At 32.5% G+C, this 22,680-nt stretch overlaps 1 long non-coding RNA gene across 1 annotated transcript; it reads right to left on the reverse strand.

Moving 5' to 3' along the window:
• Positions 1-10,117: 10,117 nt before the first annotated feature.
• LOC136271467 (uncharacterized) lies at positions 10,118-16,168 on the reverse strand. Its single transcript, XR_010709355.1, has 2 exons — positions 15,858-16,168; positions 10,118-10,526 (listed from the first exon to the last, which is right to left on the reverse strand). It is a non-coding gene; the product is annotated as an uncharacterized lncRNA (long non-coding RNA).
• Between the last annotated feature and the right edge of the window lie 6,512 nt (positions 16,169-22,680).

A 22,680-nucleotide genomic window follows, 5' to 3' on the forward strand; every position in this document is an offset into this window, starting at 1 on the left:
ACAACTTTATTTGTTGCTTTAATGCCATTGATTTCATCATACATATCTTGAAGCCCCCCCCCCCCCAAAAAAAAAAGAATACATTCGGTCTTGTTTATGTTTATTTTTGATCCTGTATGATTGCAAAACTCTTTTTTTATTTTCAAGTCATCCGCATGTTGTATATAAATGATTTCTTTATCATTTATGCTGATCCCCGGTATATCTGGTTCGTTTTTAATTTTTATGGACAAAATTTCGGCTACAAATAAAAATAATAAAGCAGATATTGGACATCCCTGTCCCTCTTGTCATACTACATGTCTTAGATAACCATCCATTATTTAGGGTTTTTATATATCTCTACCCATTTAAGAAACTGATCGCGAATATAAATTTTTTTCAGTGTTTCAAACAGAAAGTTCCATTCTACAGAGTCAAAAGGCTTTTCAAAGTCAAGAAATAATAATATGCCGTGTTTGTTCTCTGAATCGCAATATTCAAATATATCTAATATTAGTCGAGCATTTTCACCTATGTATCTGCCTTTAACATAAGCCGTTTGATTTTTATTAATTGTGTTTGCTAATATTTTTTGTAATCTTTTAGCTAAAACACAAGCTATAATTTTATAATCTGTATTTGTTAAGCTAATTGGTCTATAATTTTTTAACAATTGTTTTTCGCCTTTCTTGTATATTAGTGATATCACAGAGAGCCTTTGAGATTCAGACATCTCTTTTTGTTGAAAAACTTCTTTAAGTGCAGCGTAAAAAATTGGTCCAATAATGTTCCAATAACATTTAGTGATTCCCAACTCCCAAAAACGACACAGTTCAAGGGCTCAATATAAATGAACATAATTATTTCTGTTTCTATCTTATAAAATGCACATTGAAGATTTCGAAATTCATATTATTTATAAATTAAACGCTGTGAATTTCATAGAAAATATTTGAATGTTGTTTCTGTTCACATCAGTTATCATTTTTTTATGTTTAAATTTGAAAGTAATATGAGTAATATTAGAAATCATGAGTAATCGGTAATCATCCATTTTTCTGATTACAAGTAATCGTAATTTAATCGATTACTCTGTGAAGAAGTCCTGTAATCATGATTATGTTTTGATTATTTTTATGATTACAATGGCAAAATTAAAAAGTTTGAATTCATTTTTCATTAGATCTTATATTTAGTGAATAAGGTTCAACTTAAAAGTCGGCCAGTATTCCTTTATTGCACTTTGGATGTTTAAATTCATGTCCAGTCACGATGAGTTTGCTATCCAACAGTCCTTGCTTTTAGTTAATTAGAAAACAGTTCATGTACCGTGCTTATTTAATTGGGAAAATTATTTAAAGAGTCACTTTTAATAAGCATTTGTTTAGAGAAAGATGTCTGCTGTACAGCATTTTGAATTGTCTGATGATCAACCATCACAGGGTATTGTGAAAGCTAAATGTAGATACTGTTCTGCACACATATCGGAGAATGAAAAACTACCTCAAATATGTCACACATATGAAGGTAAATTTATTTTCTTCAAATAAGTAATTTGGCTTCATATCTATTTTATTAGAGTTTATGAATTTAAATCTGTACATGTAATACATGTAATTAATTATACAGGAATGATTTGAGCTTGTACTTTTTACTGTAAACCTTTATTTATGCAAGTGGGTGTTCAGTTATATGGATACAATTATAAGCATTAAAATAACACATCTGATATGATGTTAATTAAGTTTGCTTTGATAATAAAATTTACCAACAATGATCTGTCAAAGCCTGTCAGATAAACCATGGTGTAAATTGTAATAGAAAAACATACCAATATACAGACTAAAATGTTCATCACATGTCAACACAGTAGTTTATATGTATCCTCTAAGTTATCATTTTGTCTTTTTAAAATGTTTAAATGAATATCTTTCTCTTCAGAGGAAGCACAGAGATTTATACGAAACTCAGAAAGATGACCAGAGGAAAACATTTCAAACGTCCATGGACACATACGCCCATACTTCATAAAAACATACCAATTACACAACGCATGATCCAAACCAGAGGAAGATAACTGAAGCTTTAGTTACGTTTATAGCAGGAGTCTGATACCATGCACTTTCAGTTGTCTAGAATCCAATCAGTGAATCCCCGTTACCAGTTACGTTCCCGTAAACATTTCTCCACAAAACTTCTCCTTAAAAGATCAACTTCTGTCCAAAGTAGTTTAAAGAGCAAGTCATCACAGGCTGTGGAGAATGTCTGTTTGACTATTGACCTCCGGTCAAATCGACAAAAGGGCTTTATTGGAATCACAGGTCACATCACATTGAATTAGTTTATGGAATCGATCATGGTGTCATGTAAGCGGTTCAGAGCTCAACACTGTGCTGAAAACATACGCCAAGAAAATGATGTCGAAGCAGTGGCCTGCTACAATACAGCAGATAAAATAACAAATTAAACATTGTAATAGACAATGCTACAAATATGGCTAAGGCCTTTCAGGTTACCCTACCAGGATTTTCATGCGATAAAGATACAAGTTTGAAAGAAGACACCTATGAGTCTATAAATAGTGAAGATGAATATAACGATTCTAGTTTGGAGCCTATGGTATTTAATTACCCTCTATCATGCTATGTTTCTAATGGTTAGGTATAACTCTGCAAAAAAAGTGGGGGGGGGGGGGGCCTAGCCCCCCCCGGTTCCGACGCCTATGCAAAGCATGGTACATGTTTTGCACACACTCTACAATTGGTGATCAAAGATGGGATGAAGTAAGTGCCCCCCCCCCCGTCATTGCGAAGGCAGCAAACTATAAATCTATAAAAGCCAGTGAAATTTTGGAAGAGGAAAAAGACTGCAAGTTGACTAAACGCCACTCGATGGAATTCCCAATTGACAACAATTCACTCAGTTCTCGAGGTACCTGAAGAAAAACTTAATAAACTTGATACTGTTCAGTTAACTGGATATGGACGTAAACTACTGCAAACTTTGTTTGCTTTTGAAACCCTTTGAAGATGCCACATTAATGATGCAGCAAGAAATAATGTTTTTGGGAGTTTATAGATATTGCTGTGACACTTAGTATGAGCACAAGCTTGCCGAACTATCAACAACCTTTAAAACAACAAAATGGTATTATCGTTGACGTATTTAATATCAAAAGACTCTAAATTTACAAAGATGATTATGTTTACCAACTATCAGCAGCTTTAGATTCAAGATTTAAAATTAGATGGTCATAATCTCCTGCTGATGTAGAAGAACAACTACTAGTGTATGTAAGAAGGCAAAACCTGAAAATTCCAGTGATGGTGGATCTCTTAGCTCAAAGGAAAATTAGTAAGATTGATTATGGACTTTTCAGCTTTATGGCTCCTACAAAGCAGGGAAAGAAGAGGCATGTTTCAGGGGATCAAAATGTTAAAATTGAAGTATCACAGTACCTCCTCGAGCCAAGTGAAGGGAGAAATCCGTTGCAGTACTGGAAGGAAAACGAAGATAAATTTCCTATTCTTGCTAAACTTGCAAAGATATACTTTATTGTTCCTGCTACTTATGTAGCAGTGGAACGATTTTTTGGTATTGTTGGAAAGATACTTAGACCAGATAGACTAAATGACTCTACATTTCAAAAGTAAATAACAATAAAATGCAATGAGAAAGCTCGAAAATAATTTTGTGTCAATCATGCCTTCAGTCATTTCCGTACAGAAATTCCTCGGCAGGTGCGTGTATTTGTGATATATGAATCTCTTTTAAACTGTTAGCTTTGTGTTTCATTTATCTATTAACAACGAAAGTGTTAATGAATCAAGGGTCTGCATTTGTTATGTAAATATAACACATATAATTGAGAGAGAGAGAGAGAGAGAGAGAGAGAGAAGCCATGACAAATTTTATAGTAATATGTCATTTCCCACTCAATGAGTTGTTATGGTTGTTATCGTGGTAATGTTTTGACCCATGTCTCAGGTACTGCATGTGCCCATAAAATAGTGTAATCTGGGACACACCCTTTTGTTTTCATGATAGCATTTAGCTTCGTAATAATATTGTATCTTTTTAAAGCGCTAAGCATAGCTCAGCGCTTTATTGTCGTTAGACTTCTATTTCCGGTGCAAGGAATAACTGCCCTCTATGAGCATAAATATACATCATTTAAACTGGTAAGAGGTATAGGGAACCAGTTATCTGGGTGACGGAAATGGCCGAGTAGATACGATTGGTTTGCGGGGCTTACGTGCATCAGCACGGGATGCTACGCAGTGATGAAAAAATATAGTGCGTATTCAGAAGCTAAAATATAGAAAAATAAAATCGATTCTTTGCAAGAAAATGTCAAAAACTGTGATAAATTACTGTTCAAAAGGTATAATTTGTGATTTTAACATATCTTTTTTCAGGCAAGTATCCATATACAAGTCGTGTTCAGCTTTAAGGTATCTCACTCCTCATGTTTTGATTTCATTGCGCAGATGATCATTATATTTGAAATGAATATGATTTTATTTATTTAATATTCACAGATAGATTATTATTTCATAATTACACAACATTCATAAAGAAAATCCATTTGAATTCAAGAAACAAACAAGTTTTTTGGGGAACTATTTTTTCGTGCGGAAGGTTTCTTAGACGAAAATGACCGAAACAACCAATTAATGAATTTTAAATATACATGTACTTTTCTTTTTATTATACTTTATTCAATATTCACATTTTTAACATTTGATAGGTTTGTAACATATTTTATAGGTTCCGTGTGACATGTACAAAATCAAATCTTGAGAATGTGATAGCCGTTTAGCATAAAATCATGCAAATATATAGAACATATCTGAAATTTTTTAAGCCAAACTTTGCGAGAATTTTACCTTTGAAGCCCTATATCTAAAATTTGACATCACTGAACCCCATGTTATATTATGTCAAAACGATACTGAATACATATCTAGGCAAATTATTAATCTTATTAAAATTATAATCTTGATATTCAAAAAGTTTTTATTTCAAATCAAATTGTAACTATTATAGAAATTGTCTATTTTAAGTGCAAAAAGGTCACACAAAAATTTATGCAGCTTCGTACAAATTTTTTGCGTAATCCCTCTATTTAGTGTGACCATTGTGCATAATTAAAAACAATATTTGAAGAAATAAGTTTGCTTAATCAAATATACTGACAAAAAATCCTAATCAGGATGAAATGTTGCATTTTAGGTGCGAAAAGGTCAAATTAAATAGGCCATAACTCAGAGGGATGGATACTGACCCCCCATTATCTTTGTATTTTTAAGTATGTTTTGTCTACAGATTTCAATGATATACTTCTCAAGAAAATCTTGATACAACAACATTGAGGAGTGGGTTACCTTAATTCACATCATCTTCAGAAAGTAACATATATTTAAAGAAATCTGGCCTTCGATACTTTAAATTGATATTCATTAAACATAAACCAAAATTTCAATAAGGCTCATTTCCGCCTACGCTTGCACACAGTAAATTTTCTTAGAACCAAGCTAGGTTAGCGCTTTTCAGTACTTTCAGTACTTTGATTTCTTCTAATCTACAGGTTTACCTGCGGCCTCCAGAGGATCTGAAGATCAGGAATATAGAAAAAACTGTCAATTTGATATTGCTAATGACACAGTCAAGTCTGCTAATTTAATCCCAGAAGGTACTTCTTTGTCATGTAACAAACTTACAACTTGTCCTTCACATGTAGATATATTTGGTTTAAGCTGATTGAAAGCCAAGCAAGGTCATCTAAATAGCTACAATTTCACGTGTAAAAGGGAAAGGTTTATATTGGCATCTTGTTGCAACACTGCATGATTATCGGTATTTGAAGTGGTAGGAATCTCTGAAAGGAATGCCAGGAGTTTGAAAATTTTATAAACTTAACAAAATGTCTTTTACACTTTCTGAGAGAATGGGATTTGCAGAAATCCCATGAATTTCTTATACTGGAAATATGTTTTTCAGATTAGTTTTTGTTATGGACGCAGTCTTATTTTAGTGTACATAGAATGTTGATAATTGCAACTCATACAGACATTCATTTTTACATAAGTGTTTATGACTTTGATCTTTGTTCAATATATATAATATCTTTCTGTCCACTAGAAATCTAAATATTTTTAAAGATACACCAATTGCTAACAAAGGCAGATGGTTTCTGGTGAATCTGTTTAAACCATTTGATTCATTACATTTTTCGAGTGTGTGCAGACTTGATTGACCCGGGTTTCCTGAATTTGTCATATAAGTGATATTGCTTTAAAAAATATATCACTTGTGACTTAAATACTGATTTATTAATTTATATTTCATTTGTAAAATCATTTAAACAATTTAAAGTGTTTTGTAGGGCTGAAATGTTTTTAATGGCTTTTAAAATGATTGAAGGTACATGCACTTGATGCAACTATCTTTTGACATTGCATATATAATAAAAAATAAAGAAACTGTCAGCTTGGTATAAATTAGTGGCAAAATGATGTAATACATGAATGTGCAATATTAGAAAAGATTACATTGTCACTATCACTTTATAGCACATTCATGAAAAAACTGCATTGACTATAAAAGTAATTGATGAGTGCACAATGCTTGCAAAAATTAATTCTCTGAAAACTTCATGTTGATTCTAGTTTAGTTACCAGACCAAGACATAAATGAATATTTCTTGAATAGAATGCACGAGGATTTGAATGGAACCATATTCTGACTTTTTACCAACTCGCACCATCTTTTCAAGATTCATGGAGCCAACCACAGAAGAATTTTTCTATACACATTCTAATTTATGTTACATAAAAAGGTGTGGGCACTTTAAATGTTACTGAATGAATTGTTTCAACCATAAGTGTTCACATAATGAATACCAGCAAACATTTTATCGTGTGCACGTATTTTGTATTTTTCCTATCCATCCAACATATTCATATACATGTAACATTTTTGGAAACAGCTATCTTTATTTGTTAAAATTGTAAATTAGCATTACTTTTTTATACAGGTTTTTTGATATACTCTTTTGTTTACAAGCAGAACAAAAATACTCAGTTACAATGGGAAATGGACATGATATATATAAAAGTGTTGATAAATGTATAGGTCTTGTTCATGAACAGAAGAAATTGACAGAAAAATATTCAGTTTTAGCCATCAGTATTTTTGTTCGAATATTATTTAATCTAAGTTTAACAAAGAATAAAAATATGAATGTTTTTTCTCTATTCTTCAAATGTTTGGAAACAAATCCATTAACAGTTTTACCATTTATATATAAAATTGCTGTTGATCCCTGTAATATATCACTTTAGTTTCCTAAACAGCATGTCTATTACTCTTTTTTAGTAGAATGATGTATACAGGGTCATTAATTTATGTTCATTATATTAAACAAATAGGCCTTTTGCAACATTTTCATTGTTTAAATGGTATGGATTGAAACGATTCTGTGTGTTTAAATTTTTATTACCTTTCATATGAAAAATGACATCAAAATCTTAAATTGCTGTACAGTATATCAAATCCATTCAATTAATATCACTTTATTTATGTTGAACTACAAGTCTATTAGTTTCTTGATTTTTTAGAATGATATATGCAATTTTATTAATTTATTTTTCATTTTAACAAAATTTATCCAAATTTTTTTTTAAAATTTACATAAAACAGTGTATTAATTATATGTAGTTGTGTAAATTTATACGTGTACTTACAAGCAATATACATTTAATATTCACCAGGTACATGTGCCAGCCTTTTATATTTGATAATGTTCTTATTTCATGCATTTTTCATGCCTTATAATAATTCATATATATATATATGTGTGTATAATGTATAATTAAATCACTTTGATATTTATTTTAATAAGATTAAGAGACGGACTATAGTCAATGCATGTTTTCAAGAGTTGTCTCATTTGGGGACAACAATGAATGCTCTCGAAGGTTCACGACCCTGAATATAGAGTAGGCTATGAGGTGTTTTTATGCGCACTTAGATTGCACTCGTGTAAAACGCGACAGTTTTAAAAAAAATCTTTACTTCACAACTTTTACAACTTGAGTTACTTTGTAAACATAAACATTGCAGAGATAAACTCAGATGATGAAAAGAATATTTTTCGGGCTCTAAAAGCTATGAAAATTAAACTTAAAAACAGACTCACCACAAGAGTTCTTGACATGGATTGTTGAATGTGTTGAAGGTAAGTAAACAGGTAAACCACCTATTCTTCCAAAACCTTTTACAGTTCCTATCCAATAGCCAAAAATGTCGATCTTTACTGGAGGAAACACAAGGTAAGAATTGACATTTAATCTCTGGAAGACAAGTATGATGTAACATTTTATGATTGACAAGACATTTTCATCAGTCGAATTGCAAGTGCTATTAGAAAATATTTGCCATACGGCTAGGATCTTTGGCAAGTACTGGTGACCTTATGGACAAACTAACGAGTGTTTTTGGTACCTTAGAATTAATGGGGAGGCATTTAAAATAATTATTTAGTGCTAAACAGCAAACAGATGAAAATGTTATAAAAGGAGGATATCTTAGCTAAGGCCATTGAGAAGGGATTGGTTGTTCATTCGAAAAAATTGAGATGTTTGAAACATTTTTTGGACTGGATTGAAGCAAGCTATAGGACATTTCCGGACACAGATATGATACTATTACGTTACTAACAACGCTATGGTTTTGATATTTTATTTGGTTTTGAAGGATTGCAAGATGAAGTGAGTATGGTCGCTAAGGTTAAAATAATTTTAAAAACCATGTCTAATTACAATAAATCTTTCGAGAGATCATTATCCCCTAGACCGGGATATAACCCAGGGCAACAGAATAACCTTACTTAGTGAAGGAAATGTCTACAGGATGTCATTTTTGCTAGAAATTGTATAGTGAGGAATTTAAACTTGCGTTACTCTATGGGGAGTTCACTCATAGACTTGCCAGTTTGAAAATAATTGGTGGTTAAGTTGGAGAGTGTAGTGAGACTGCAGTATTAGTTAACAACATCCAAGTGAGATGGTTGTTGGACACTTGGCTCAATGTATCAATAGTAAGCCAGAAATAGTATAGCACATACTTGTCAGATGTATCAATCAAATCTTTAGACACCATTCTCGAGATAGCAGGTGCTAATGGCCACAACCTACTAATATACTGTTTATCACAATGCTTGCTACCCTTTGAAAATTTAACTCGCCATTAAACATCTCACTTTTTAAAGAATTTTTGAAACGATTACACAAACTGTATTGGACAAATAGTTTTCCTAAAACATTCTCTTCCTTTCTTTTTCAAAACACGTTTTATATAAAGGCTTTCAATCACAGCATGTTTTTATAACAAAAGCAGAACTGAAAGTTTAGTCATTATAATCGTTTGACACCATTTCACATATATTTTCAACCCACAGCAACAACGGAAGACCTACTCGTGGCTTTGCCACGAGCTCTGCTTTAGTTTAATATTATTTCAGTACTTTGTGGTTAACTGTGTTTTAACTGCAGAAGCTCTCCACACACTTTGCAACCAAAAATATTTGAAATATTAATATACAATAATTATAGTTTTTAACGGATACTGTGTCATTTTGTGTATTTTATTTTGTTTTTAGTTATAAAATTAAAATGGTTGCACTCCGTGTAATATTATTATAGGCCATGAAAGCAATGATAAAACGCTTTACAAAAATGTTGCAGTTGAAAATATTTAAAAAAAAGTATGCTTGCATTAAAAAGCAGGGTATATTTGCACGCTACGATATGTTACAGGCACGTAGCATCAGGGGGGTCCAAGGGGAGTTGCCCCCCCCCCCACTTTTTTGGGAGTATGTAAAAACTTGATAGGACAATAAGGAAATGAGGAGTGAAAAATACTATGCAAGCCGCCCCCCCCCCCCCCCCCCCCCCCCACGGATTAGGATTTTGAAGATTTTGGGAAACTTTAAATTTCCTTTGTTTTTTTTTTGCTTGTCAAGATTTTTTGGATGAGTCTGGCCCCCCACTTCAAAAACGATGCTACGTGCCTGTGTTATACGTGTATTTACACACTTTTCTCCTTTTCCCCCTAAAATACCACAACAATCAAAAAGTCTACAATTTTATTGATTTTATGCTTATTTAAGAAAAATCCAAACAAATGAGTTAACTCCAAATAATTGATCATAACATATCAAATTTCAAATTAAATTTTAGTCCAGTTCTTTGTTGTGTAGGTCTAAAAAGTCAAAACGTCCAAAACAAATTATTTTGTGTCCTTTTCCTTATGTAGCACTAAGAATGGTTTCCTCCGGATTACTTTTTGTTAGACCCATTATCAATACTTGGTTGTTCCTGAGTCGAAGGTTGGTTCCCTCCTGGGAATATTATTTCTGTTTTACTGCCTCTCCTACGAGACGAACCGTCAGGATAAGTTTTTATTTCATAGCTTTCATCAACTATCTTTATTTGTTCATCCGCTGGCGACTTTTTAGGCGGCATTGTACTCAATGTCAACTGCAACAAAAAAAAATAAAAATAAACTTTTAACTACTTTAACCAGAGTGTAAATTAGATTGAATTTAACATGCTCTAAAAAGAGAAAACATCAGTATATCAATAATCTCAATTCTAAATAAGAGTTTTATTCTTGGGCTGTCCATTCACTGACTATCGTCAATTCTTGAATTTACTATTTGTGGATTGTCATTACAGGCGTGTGTTCAAGATAGTAGCTTGCTTAGCCGCTATCTCGTAGATATCTAGGTCTTATGAACGGGAAGCTAGTTAAGCCGCTCGGTCTTTGATTTGAAGTTGGAAATATTTAAGGAAAGACTTATTACATCGACTGAATTTGTACGTATCGGCAAGGTTAGTTTCAACAGCGTAGCTGCTACTTTTCCTTACGTGACAGTTACAATTTTTAACGCACCCTTGATGTGTGATGTCAGACAGGTTCGTTATTAAGTTCTTTTAAATGTTTTACATATATATAAATAAACAACATATTATATATTATCAAAATCAATATAGACAGAATTTGAAACACCTCAAACAAAAAGACATTACATTGGTAAGTCTTTTAAAATTATTTTCGTGATATAATCTACATGAATAAACAAATTGTGTATTTTTTACAAATTTTTCATTGGCGGCCAAAAAGGACAAAATGATTAAACCTGTGTAGGAATGCTTTATATTTATTAGGTCTCACAGGTGAAAGAACTCATGTTTTTTTTCTAGGTTTACTTTTAGCTCACCTGACCTGAAAGCTCAAGCGAGCTTTTCTGATCCCCTTTTGCCTGCGGGCGTCCGTCTGTCCGCGTCTATCCCTGTGTCTGTAAACTTTTTTGACTTTTTCTTCAGAACCACCTTACCAATTCCAACCAAACTTGGCACAAAACGTTATTGAGTGAAGGGAATTCAATTTTATTAAAAAGAAAGGCCATGCATCTTTTCTAGGGGAGAAAATTAAGAATTAATAAAAAAAATCGGTGGTGTTATAATATCTTCTTCTATAAAACAAATTGTTCAGAAAAGTTGTAACTTGTTTGTAGACATCGTGAGATAAAGTTAAATTCAAGTTTGTTTAAAAAAGGATACCCGAGGTAGGGTGGGGTAGGGCCAGAATGAGGGTTTCAATTTTTTTAAAATCTGTTTTACGATGCGACCAGTTTGGGAGAGTGTAGTAGGAATATGCACACACCGGTATATCGGATTATTGTCAACTGTGTGTTATTAGCTACAATTGTCAATTATCGTCAGAAATTTTTTGTATGAGATACATGTAGTACATAAAGCTATACATAAAATAAGTTCTGTAAAATAGTGTTAGCTATTGTGTTTTACATTTTATTGGCAGTTTTATATTATTAGGTCTTTCCACCTTTCAGGTGAAAGACCTTTTGATTTTCTTCTGTTTTTTATTTTTTTTCTTCTCTTTTTTCCAAGAACAGCTTTTTTGTTTCAAAAGATATTGAAATAATTTTTTCTTTATGTTATTGAGCATTAAAAGTTATGATACCAAATGACCCTGCTTGATAACTCCCAGAACTTACAAAGTTATTGCCCTTTGTGTACAAAGTGATTGGTATCGCTACTCCTCTGAAACCATAAGAGATAGAGACTGACGTTTGTAGTTCACTTAGACGCTCTTTCAATCTATTCATACCGAAAGGTCCCGAGACCCCCTTTTATCAGTTATTGCCCCTGAAAGTATTTAAATTTCCATACAATCACTTCCAACTTTTTTAATATTTGTGATAGAGACTTCGGACCACTTGGGATTGAAGCGTCTTACTTGGCCAATGAAAATGACGTAAAGGTCAAGTCAAGGTCATTTGAAAATCTGTGTATTTATGAGTTTTCGTATCTCTTTTGTTTAGGGTGATATAGAGAAATTTTATCAAGGATGTAGTAGAACGTCTTAAGACATTTCAAAATGTAGCCCTTCAGCTTCCACCTTGTAATTGTTAGTGAGTTATTGCCCCTTTTGTACGAAATGCTTGTTATCGCTACTCCTCTGAAACCATAACAGGCAGAGACTTGAAACTTTTACCAATGTCTTCAGTACACTAAGAAGTTTCTTCAATCTATTGATCCTAAAAGGGTCCAACGTCCCCTTCTGGCAGTAATTCCCCTTTGAATTTCATTGATTTCACAAACACATACGAAATACCCCCCCCCCCCCATTTTTTTTATGTGTGACCTTGGCCTTTGACTTTGACCTTGACATTTGGCCTCTTACAACTGGTGTGTTATAAGTATCTGCATCATATATGTATATCAAATTGATTTATATGTACAATCAGCTCTTTCAAACACAACCCCTTTATTATTATTATTTTTTATTTTTAGTTTGACCTTGACGTTTGACCTGACCTTGACCTTTGACCTTGACCTTTAAGTACTGATGCGTTACAAGTAGATTTAACATATACATTTCAGATTTATTTATATGTGCAATTAGCTCTTTAAAACATCCCCCCGTTATTTTTAGGTTTGACCTTGACTTTTGACCTGACCTTTGACCTAACCTTAACATTTGACCTTGACCTTTTAGAACTAATGAGGTATAAGTATATGCAACATATGTATCAGATTTATTTATATGTACAATTAGCCCCCTCCCTTCTTTTATACAAGGATTGAATTCTTCTATGAACTTGACCCTCGATATTTGAACATGAAAATTAATATTTCTTTTTAAGAATGATACATGTGTTAACAACAAAGTGTTACAACCGTTTGACAGAATATTTTTTAAAAATCTGAAACTCTGACTGAGATTTGACTCCCGAACGCGTTTTAGACTACGCCTCAAAATAAAAATTCCAGCTCCAGTTAAACTCTGTAGAACTTGGCGAAAAGTCATGGGACTGTTCCTCACACCTGAATCTAATTGCCTGCCAAATTTCAAACGAAATGAACCATATTGAAGAAAGTTATCCACTTCAGCGGCATCGAACCATTAATATTATCCCGAGAAACGAAATTTCAACGCTTCGATATTTGTATCAAATAAATTTATGCTTAAATTTCACTGAATGTCTATCAGCAACCTGTGACGACTTGTGTTGAAGTTCTACGAAAGATAACTCTTCCTTCCCAGACCCCGATTTTAGATGAATTTAGTTTACATTTTCTTTCAGTTTGTTTATTTCCCGACTTGGCTGAAATACAAGACTAATTCAGTTCAGATTTTCCGTACTTGTAATCCACAAATAGATTTCTAAGCACGTGCATTTCAAGTCACCAGGAGAATTCACATCAGCTGAGCGGACGTGACGTTCCCACACCTTCAAATAACCGCTAGCGACCAGAGTTTGACCTTGCCTGTTGAATCCTTAGTCAACGCTAACCGGCCACATTGTTTACAAGCATCACTGATTTTTATTAATAAACTGTTGAACAAATACCGTCCTCTCAACCAATCGCAAAGCCCCTATCTATTCTAAATGTTTTTAACGTTGGGTATTAACTGCATATGGACAGAAGAACGCTCCATCTCTTCTTTCTATCATCATCCAAATTGACTACACAACTCACCAAATTTTACCTTCTATCAATTAACAAGCGAAATAGCCTAGTGGCAACACTCTCGCCTACAAAGCTTAGAGTTCTCGGATCGATACCGGTGGGCGGAATCGATTTTTTTCCCTCATAATTAAATTGATGTTTGACTTATTACTCAATAATAATCAACATTTTCGGGAATTCTTTTTAATCATTATTAAAAGTGGAAAGGCCTCTAATGGTTCTGTGTACAATTAGTCTACTAGTTACAATTGGGTTCGTTGTCGGGTTTATGTTAGCTTTGCTTCAAATATGTATTTTTAAAATGGATTTTCATTTGTGATTGTTGTGATATGATATATTTAATATACAGGGTCTCAAAATTTTGGTTTTTTCAATCATAGGGTTAAAGGTAAGGGATGTGTATTGCTTATGTAATACTTTTAAAAATCTAGGCATATAACAATTTTCTTAAATAATTATATAATTGTGCTTTTTTTAAATCGAAAGTAGTGTAATGAAGATTACAATATATAATTTTTTGTTTATTTTTTTAACAGTTTTAGTCTAGTATATTCATTTTGGAATTTTATGCAATCGTTATAAAAAAATGGCTACAGTCGCTTTTTAATTAAACAAAGCAATCACAATAATATAGTTTTAAATGAATTAACTAAATCTCTGAAGATATTTCATTTTCGGTTTAAAAGTATCTCTGTAAGATAAATGCCTTTTTTCGAAACCCATTTTTCCTGCATGCATACATGTATATGCATCTTATCATATTTTATCTATGAAATAATAAGTATGCAGTACTAATTCTAAATGCCTAACTCTAAAAAAAATTCATTATTGAGTAGATTTTAACAAATGCATCAAAAGTTAAAAAAACTAAACTAAAAAAGGGAAAAAAAAATCTCAAAGGATACAAAAATCCCCCCCCAAAAAAACCCCAACATTTTCTTTAAAAAACTTACTAAACTTCCTACGCTATCTAACTTTCAGTTTCAAATCTCTTTGCTCTCTTTGATGAATAAAAACATTTTCACACACGGAACCCATGTTTAAAAGCTACTTAAAAATTGTACCGCAAAAAATCATTTTCAAACTTGATCATGTATACGCTTAACTTAGCTTTGATACATGCGTCAAAGATATATCATAACAGTACTTACAATGTCAAGCAATTTGCCCCCTATGTTCTGATCAGTATAATAGTAATATTTTTGAAAAACATGAATGCTGATACTTTCGGTTTTGGTGTCTTCTCTTCCTGTTTTACACAATCCTTTATTTCCAAAAAAATATACTTTTGGTTTTAAAGTGTCTCTTTGAAAAACCCCTTTTTTGCTTGCAAGCAAATATTTTTTTAAACATATTTCAGCTATTTATCAATATGTACGCAGTACTAGTTTTAAATGCCTAACTCTCTAAATATATTTCATTATTGATTAGATTTCGACAAACCGTCAAAAGCTATAAAAGAGTTAATTTGTAGTATCATCATTTACTAGAGATCTCTAAGTTTATTTCTTCTTTTTTTTTTTTACATTTGAAACAGTTTTTTTTTCATCTTTACTAAATTGCAAAATCTGTTGAAACGAGAGTCGGGAATTAAGTAAAGGAGTACAAATCAATCACAAATGTTCTTCGTTCGACCGTTAAATTAATATTGTTTAAGCAATGAGTACAGTATTTGCACTAGGTTTCTCTAAACAAACAAAAAACAACCCTAAAAATCCTTACAAATAACCCCCAACCCCCTTCTAATAATAAAAAAAAAAGCAAAAAACAAAAACAAAACAAACAAAACAACATTTCGTTCATACTCACATGTACTAGACCTGCGAATATATCCTGGTGTCAGTTTTATGTCTACGAAGGAAGAAGAATGAAGTTGTAATCTTAGGGTTGTACACTTCCTCCTTTTGTGATTGGTGGAAAAACATGATGTGAAAATTTTCATTTATTTTACATTTATTTGATTGGTTAAAATGATGTTTGGCAAAAAAGACATAATTTTCTAAAATCTTCCTAAAGTACAAACATTTGTATTGAACAAATTATGCTTTTCGGTTTTAAAGAAGGAATGATGCCCTTTGAAAATCCATTTTTACGAAGGCAATGCTTGATGGATGAATGTTTCCAATCTTATTTAATAGTAAGTATGTAGTGCTCGTTTTTAATGCCTAACTCTAAAATATATTATAAACTCACTGAACTTATCAGTCCCGCGGTAAAAGTGCATGCGCATAACCACTTTCGAGTAGTAACAGCGTCTGTAGCAGCACAATGGAAATTGTAAAAACTTATGTGTATCAATGCCGTTATGTGTTATGACCCGAGATCGAGGGAAATAGATTTCTTTCGCTTTCCGATAGTTAAGAGGCATCGGTGGATGTGGATTAAAGCCACGAGTAAATAGAGATAGGGAAACCAGTCCCTTTCTACACGTGTGGTACAAAGATGACAACAATAATGACAACCATGGTCTTGCGTTATTTCAATAAAGCATAACTGAATCTGAATAAGATTTCAAATGAGAATACCACCGATAATGTAGTTAATCTACAACGGTATGTTTATACATGCATCTTTGTATACCCAGGCCACATACAAAAAGCATGGTATGGCCAGATCTACCATGTGTACCATATTACCCATTATTTACTTTTTACACAGATATATTTATATCTTATATGTTGACAAAAACTTTTGTCAGTGTCAAAGGGGAAAATTTTGTCTTATTTAGGTGTATTGTTTCACTATGTGTCTTCTGTAAAACAATTTGGGTTTGTTGATAGCTAAGTTGATAGTTGGGTTGAAAAAAATTGGATGGAAAAGTTATACGGTATTTTAGTTTTGTACAATGTTTATTAAAAAGCTGAACAACTGAAGCGGTCGACATGAAATTGAAGTGAACGTAAGGTATTTGTTTAGGCCTTCAACAAAATATATATAGAGCTCCTTGGCGCACCTAACACCGGTATGAATAAACTGCCTTGAACCGAGATGTGTTTATGATAAATGTGGACACTGGTACTGCTCTTTTGCAAGGCAATATGATAGAGTTTGGTAAAATATGACGCAACGTTAATTTTACATCAGCTTGGCTTGCAAGAGAGCAGTTTCACAGTTATTGTGAAAGGATCTAATAATTCGAATTCGTTTTCATTCAGTTTGAATTTGAAACCTTATTATTTTCAAATTTAAATTTTTAGTTTAGTTTTGTTATACAAAATGTCACTCTTTTAGTAAATTTTGTTTTGTTTTTCTTTTTTACTTGATCACTTTTCTATCTTTTTACATCTGTTTGTCTACATTTGCAATTGTTTGCCTCAAATGAAATTATTTTTAAAATACCTCCTTATACCAATTTCCTCTGAGATAGAGGATTTAGAGTTTGAATTTCAGTGAGTAAATCAAGCAAAATAAACTTTATAAATTGAAATTTAAAAAATACTTTGATTTAATATAAACATAAATTTTATTCATAGTTAATTAAGCAACATAAAACTACAGTTGTATATAAAAACTGGGCATGTAAGTTAATTTGATTTGGTGTCTATCGCTATGTATGCTTGACATTTGCAAATACCTTTTGAGGTGCATCATTTGGGCTCTGAAAGCTATGAAACTTCAACCAAAAGCAAACACACCACAAAAGATTTTGGCATTGGAAGATGGATTTTTTGAAAGTAAGAAGACAGGTAAACTACCTACTCCTCCAAGACCATTATATTTACTATTCAACAGTCGAGAATATCTATCTTAACTTGAAAAATCACAAGGGGAGGGTTGGCATATGATCTCTGTAAATGAGGAAAAATGTCTTCTGCTGGATATCATTCGCCCTTTGCTTCAAACATAGTACCTGCCAGGAAAAAAGACTTTAAAAATTTGCGCAGGTTTTAGATTCCTTATTTCAAGATTATTCAATGAAACAGCTTTCGTCGTGTTAATGAAATACTAGAAACTCTATCTGGGTCCAAGTATCTCAATGTATTATACATGCATAGTGGATAACGCCATCAAGCTGAATGGAAGAACAGCTTTTACAGAAGGGTCAATTGGTTTTTTCGAATACAATCGCATGCCTTTTGGTTTAAGAAATGCCCCAGCTGTATACCAGAGACCGATTGAGCAGCGTTTAGATGGATTGCATTTAAGGATATGTTTCATCGATTTGAATGTTTGTCATCATAATTTTTTCTATTAACGTTGTGGAGCATCTAGACAGACTCGAAGAGTCTTGAAAAGAATCAGACAAAGTGGTCCTATGCTGTCACTGAAGTTTAAAAAAAAAGAGGCAATTACCAAGAACATGTTGTCTTGATCTTGCTGGATACAACCGTAAACTTTTATAAAACTTCTCAAAAATACCCAGACCTCTTCTTGATTTGGTGTCTATCGCAAAGAAAGACCATCCAGCCAACGAAAGTGGCAGTAGGTCGATGCAGAACAGACAGCTTTTCAGAATTTGAAGGAAGCGCTTACATTCCTACATGTATGCTTGACATTTGCAAATACCTTTTGAGGTGCATGTTGCTAGATATGCGAGATTAGAAGTGTTTTTTTATCAACTTAACCAGTGCAAAAAGGGTTATATGCAATTACAGTAAAGGAGTCAACTGGTCTGAGAAACAATAGAAAGCTTATAAGGTAGAGTTTCTGGCACTAAAATCCATCACTTAGATATTTGATGAGAACAAATTTATGGAACATACAGAAAGCAACTCCTTCCCTATATACTCACAACGGTAAAGTTAGATATTACAGGACATCGCTGGTTGTCTTCCTTAAGATATAATTATATTTTTATACCGCCCAGGCCCACATAACTTGGATGTGGATTGTATGTCCCACATGCCTGAGATCATGAATGAGAAGAATCAGCAATATCAGATTCCCTCAGAATTTGTTTAACCAGTTTGTAATATGTCCACAAATACTTTTTAAGACATTGCATATATATAAACTGTTTATTACAGGTGATACTAGTAGATGATGTGAAGATGTTATCTAACAGTAAAAGGTGGCGGGTGTTTTTAAAGGAGGAATTTAGAGAGGCAGTGAGAAGAGATCTAGTATTATAAAAGGTGGATAAAGAGCATTCGTGATTAAAAGAAATCAGCACAGTGATAATCAATGATGAGGAAAGAAAACAATTATTTTGGCTTTAAGAACATAGGATGATGACTATAAGATGCTAGTCATCCCGGCATAAATAAAACAATGTCATTGCTTAGAGACATATTTTTCTGACTCGGAGTGAACAAAGCAATGTAAGAGTGGATTACAAATTGTGATCGCTGTATAAATAGGCAGCTTTAGTAATTATAAAATCCATGAAGCGTTAGATTACTTTAGCTGAAAAGAGGTTATAACACCGAGAGGAAAGAAGCTACCATCGATGTAGGGGATAAAGTATTAGTAAAGAAAGTTGGATGGAAAAATTAAACGGTATTTTAGTTTTATACAATGTTTATTAATAAGCTGAACAACTGAACCGGACGACATGAAATTGAAGTGAACGTAAGGTAGTTGTTTAGGCCTTCAACAAAATCTATATAGAGCTCCTTGGCGCACCTGACAGCTGTATGAATAAACTGCCTTGAACCGAGATGTGTTTATGATAACTGTAGACACTGGTACTGCTCTTTTGCAAGGTAATATGATAGAGTTTGGTAAAATATGACGCAACGTTAATTTTACATCAGCTTGGCTTACAAGAGAGCAGTTTCACAGTTATTGTGAAAGGATCTAATAATTCGAATTCGTTTTCATTCAGTTTGAATTTGAAACCTTATTATTTTCATAAGATTTTCAAATTTAAATTTTTAGTTTAGTTTTGTTATACAAAATGTCACTCTTTTAGTAAATTTTGTTTTGTTTTTCTTTTTTACTTGATCACTTTTCTATCTTTTTACATTTGTTTGTCTACATTTGCAATTGTTTGCCTCAAATTATTTTTTAAATACCTTCTTATACCAATTTCCTCTGAGATAGAGGATTTAGAGTTTGAATTTCAGTGAGTTAATCAAGCAAAATAAATTTTTATAATTAAAATTTAAAAAAATACTTTGATTTAATATAAACATAAATTTTATTCATAGATGAAACTACAGTTGTATATAAAAACTGGGCATGTCAGTTAATTTGATTTGGTGTCTATCGCTATGTATGCTTGACATTTGCAAATACCTTTTGAGGTGCATGCTATATATAACATTTTACTTATGATTGACAATTATGACTAGTTCGGTCCATATATGTTTACCGTGATTGAACATTTAGTGTTCAAATTTCAGAGTTATATTTTATTTCTAAATAAAGTAACAAAACTGTCAAAACTGCCTATCAAAGAGTACGGATGCAAGATTTGAGTCTCGGAGTCCCCCCCCCCCTCCCCTCTCCTTGGTATGATGCATCGCTTACGCATAATGCATTCAGACGTACATGGCTTAAAGGTTACAAAGGTTAAAAAGCGGGCGCGCCTGATTTGTCTACACCTTACAACCGGTGTACACTTTTTTCTAATCAAGTGCAAAAGTGTACACCTTAGGTGTACATCGTGTACACTTTGTACAGGGCATGTTTTGGAAATTACACTCTTATTTTCAATATGGCGGCAAAACGGTAAACTGAGAAATCTTAAGAATTTCTTTTGTCAGCACATGAAATATGCTTGAGTTGATAGCCTATTAGTTGCACATATTGCGTGTGTAATTTGAAAGATTTCAAAGCATTAAAATAAATTCAAAAGCTTTGTATTTTTATATATATGAAGAAAACATGTTTTGTCAGCAAAAGTCAACAGACACATTGAACTAATAAAGTGTACTAAATAGTATGAAAATATGGTTTTTTACGCATTTATTTTTTAATGCATATGAATGCACTATCTATTAATTTTACCAGATAATACTTTTCAATTAAAAAGAATGTAAAGTCACTTAAAAATATTTTTTTTGCTTGACAATTACTTTTTTTCTTTTGCTGAGCATTGTGTCTCTCCTAAAATAAACTTATAGACAATTTTTCAATAGCCTATTTAAAAAAATAACAAACACATACTGCACTCTGCATGAACCTGAAAACTGGCAAGAGTAGCAATGGATTACAAAATTGATTTATTTTCAAAAGCTATTAAAAGCATTGTCTTAAAAACTGAACTCCTCGGCAGCTGTCACTACTTTGGCATCCATATTGAAAATATACACTTCACCAAATTTCGCTTGATTATTTTGTGTAAATCATCTACACAAGGTGTACAACAGTGTAGATAAATCAAGCACGTCCAGCATTATATGACTAACTTGCTATATCAGGGCCTTCATTGTGGACACAGGATGCAAAATATGACAATTTGTTGATAACTTGTTTATATATTTTCAGTTTGGATTTTACTGTGCAAGAATTATTTAACCTAACTTAGGTATAAGAGTTATTGGATGCAGGCGTTGAGTGTCCCGCCTTATTATGACGGATCGCTTGCGTGCAATATTGAAATATCATATATAAAAGTATAAATGAGTTGGGTACAAAGGTTATATAGAATATGCAATATATGACTCAATAGAGTACAAGCGCTATCGATGCAGAAACAGAATCGACAAATATGACACTTATTTATAAACTCTCAATTTGGATATTAGTATGCCCGTATTTTGCACCTTTTTTCATAATATCGTTTAGGAATACTGCGCAGTGCTACAAGAGTCACAGAATTCATTCTGTAAGTTATCATTACCACAATTCATTGCGCAGTATCTAGATATATATAAGTATCATAGTGACCAATATGTAATACTAGCAATTCAAGGTCATAGCATGGCTAATTGTTTACAAAATGCGTCAAAATTTAAAAAATAAAATAAAAAAGGAAACAAACTATTGCACAAAAATCTAAAATAACATACAAAACATTTTCAAAAAAACCTTGTTCAGTTTTCAAGTTTCTTTATATAGTTTTTGTATAGGTAGGCTTATTTATTTCCATTTTCTTTCAAATTCGTTCCAGTTTATGATTTATTTAAAAAATTGTTTTAAATACCTAGCTGTAATCAAAGTACTGAAAGTACTGAAAAGCGCTAACCTAGCTTGGTTCTAAGAAAATTTACTGTGTGCAAGCGTAGGCGGAAATGAGCCTTATTGAAATTTTGGTTTATGTTTAATAAATATCAATTTAAAGTATCGAAGGCCAGATTTCTTTAAATATATGTTACTTTCTGAAAATGATGTGAATTAAAGCTGAACACGACTTGTATATGGATACTTGCCTGAAAAAAGATATGTTAAAATCACAAATTATACCTTTTGAACAGTAATTTATCACAGTTTTTGACATTTTCTTGCAAAGAATCGATTATATTTTTCTATATTTTAGCTTCTGAATACGCACTATATTTTTTCATCACTGCGTAGCATCCCGTGCTGATGTACGTAAGCCCCGCAAACCAATCGTATCTACTCGGCCATTTCCGTCACCCAGATAACTGGTTCCCTATACCTCTTACCAGTTTAAATGATGTATATTTCTGCTCATAGAGGGCAGTTATTCCTTGCACCGGAAGTAGAAGTCTAACGACAATAAAGCGCTGAGCTATGCTTAGCGCTTTAAAAATTAAATAAATCACTGCCTTAATACTGACTC

Source organism: Magallana gigas, chromosome 9 (genome assembly GCF_963853765.1).
Source record: "Magallana gigas chromosome 9, xbMagGiga1.1, whole genome shotgun sequence".
Lineage (NCBI taxonomy): Eukaryota > Metazoa > Mollusca > Bivalvia > Ostreida > Ostreidae > Magallana > Magallana gigas.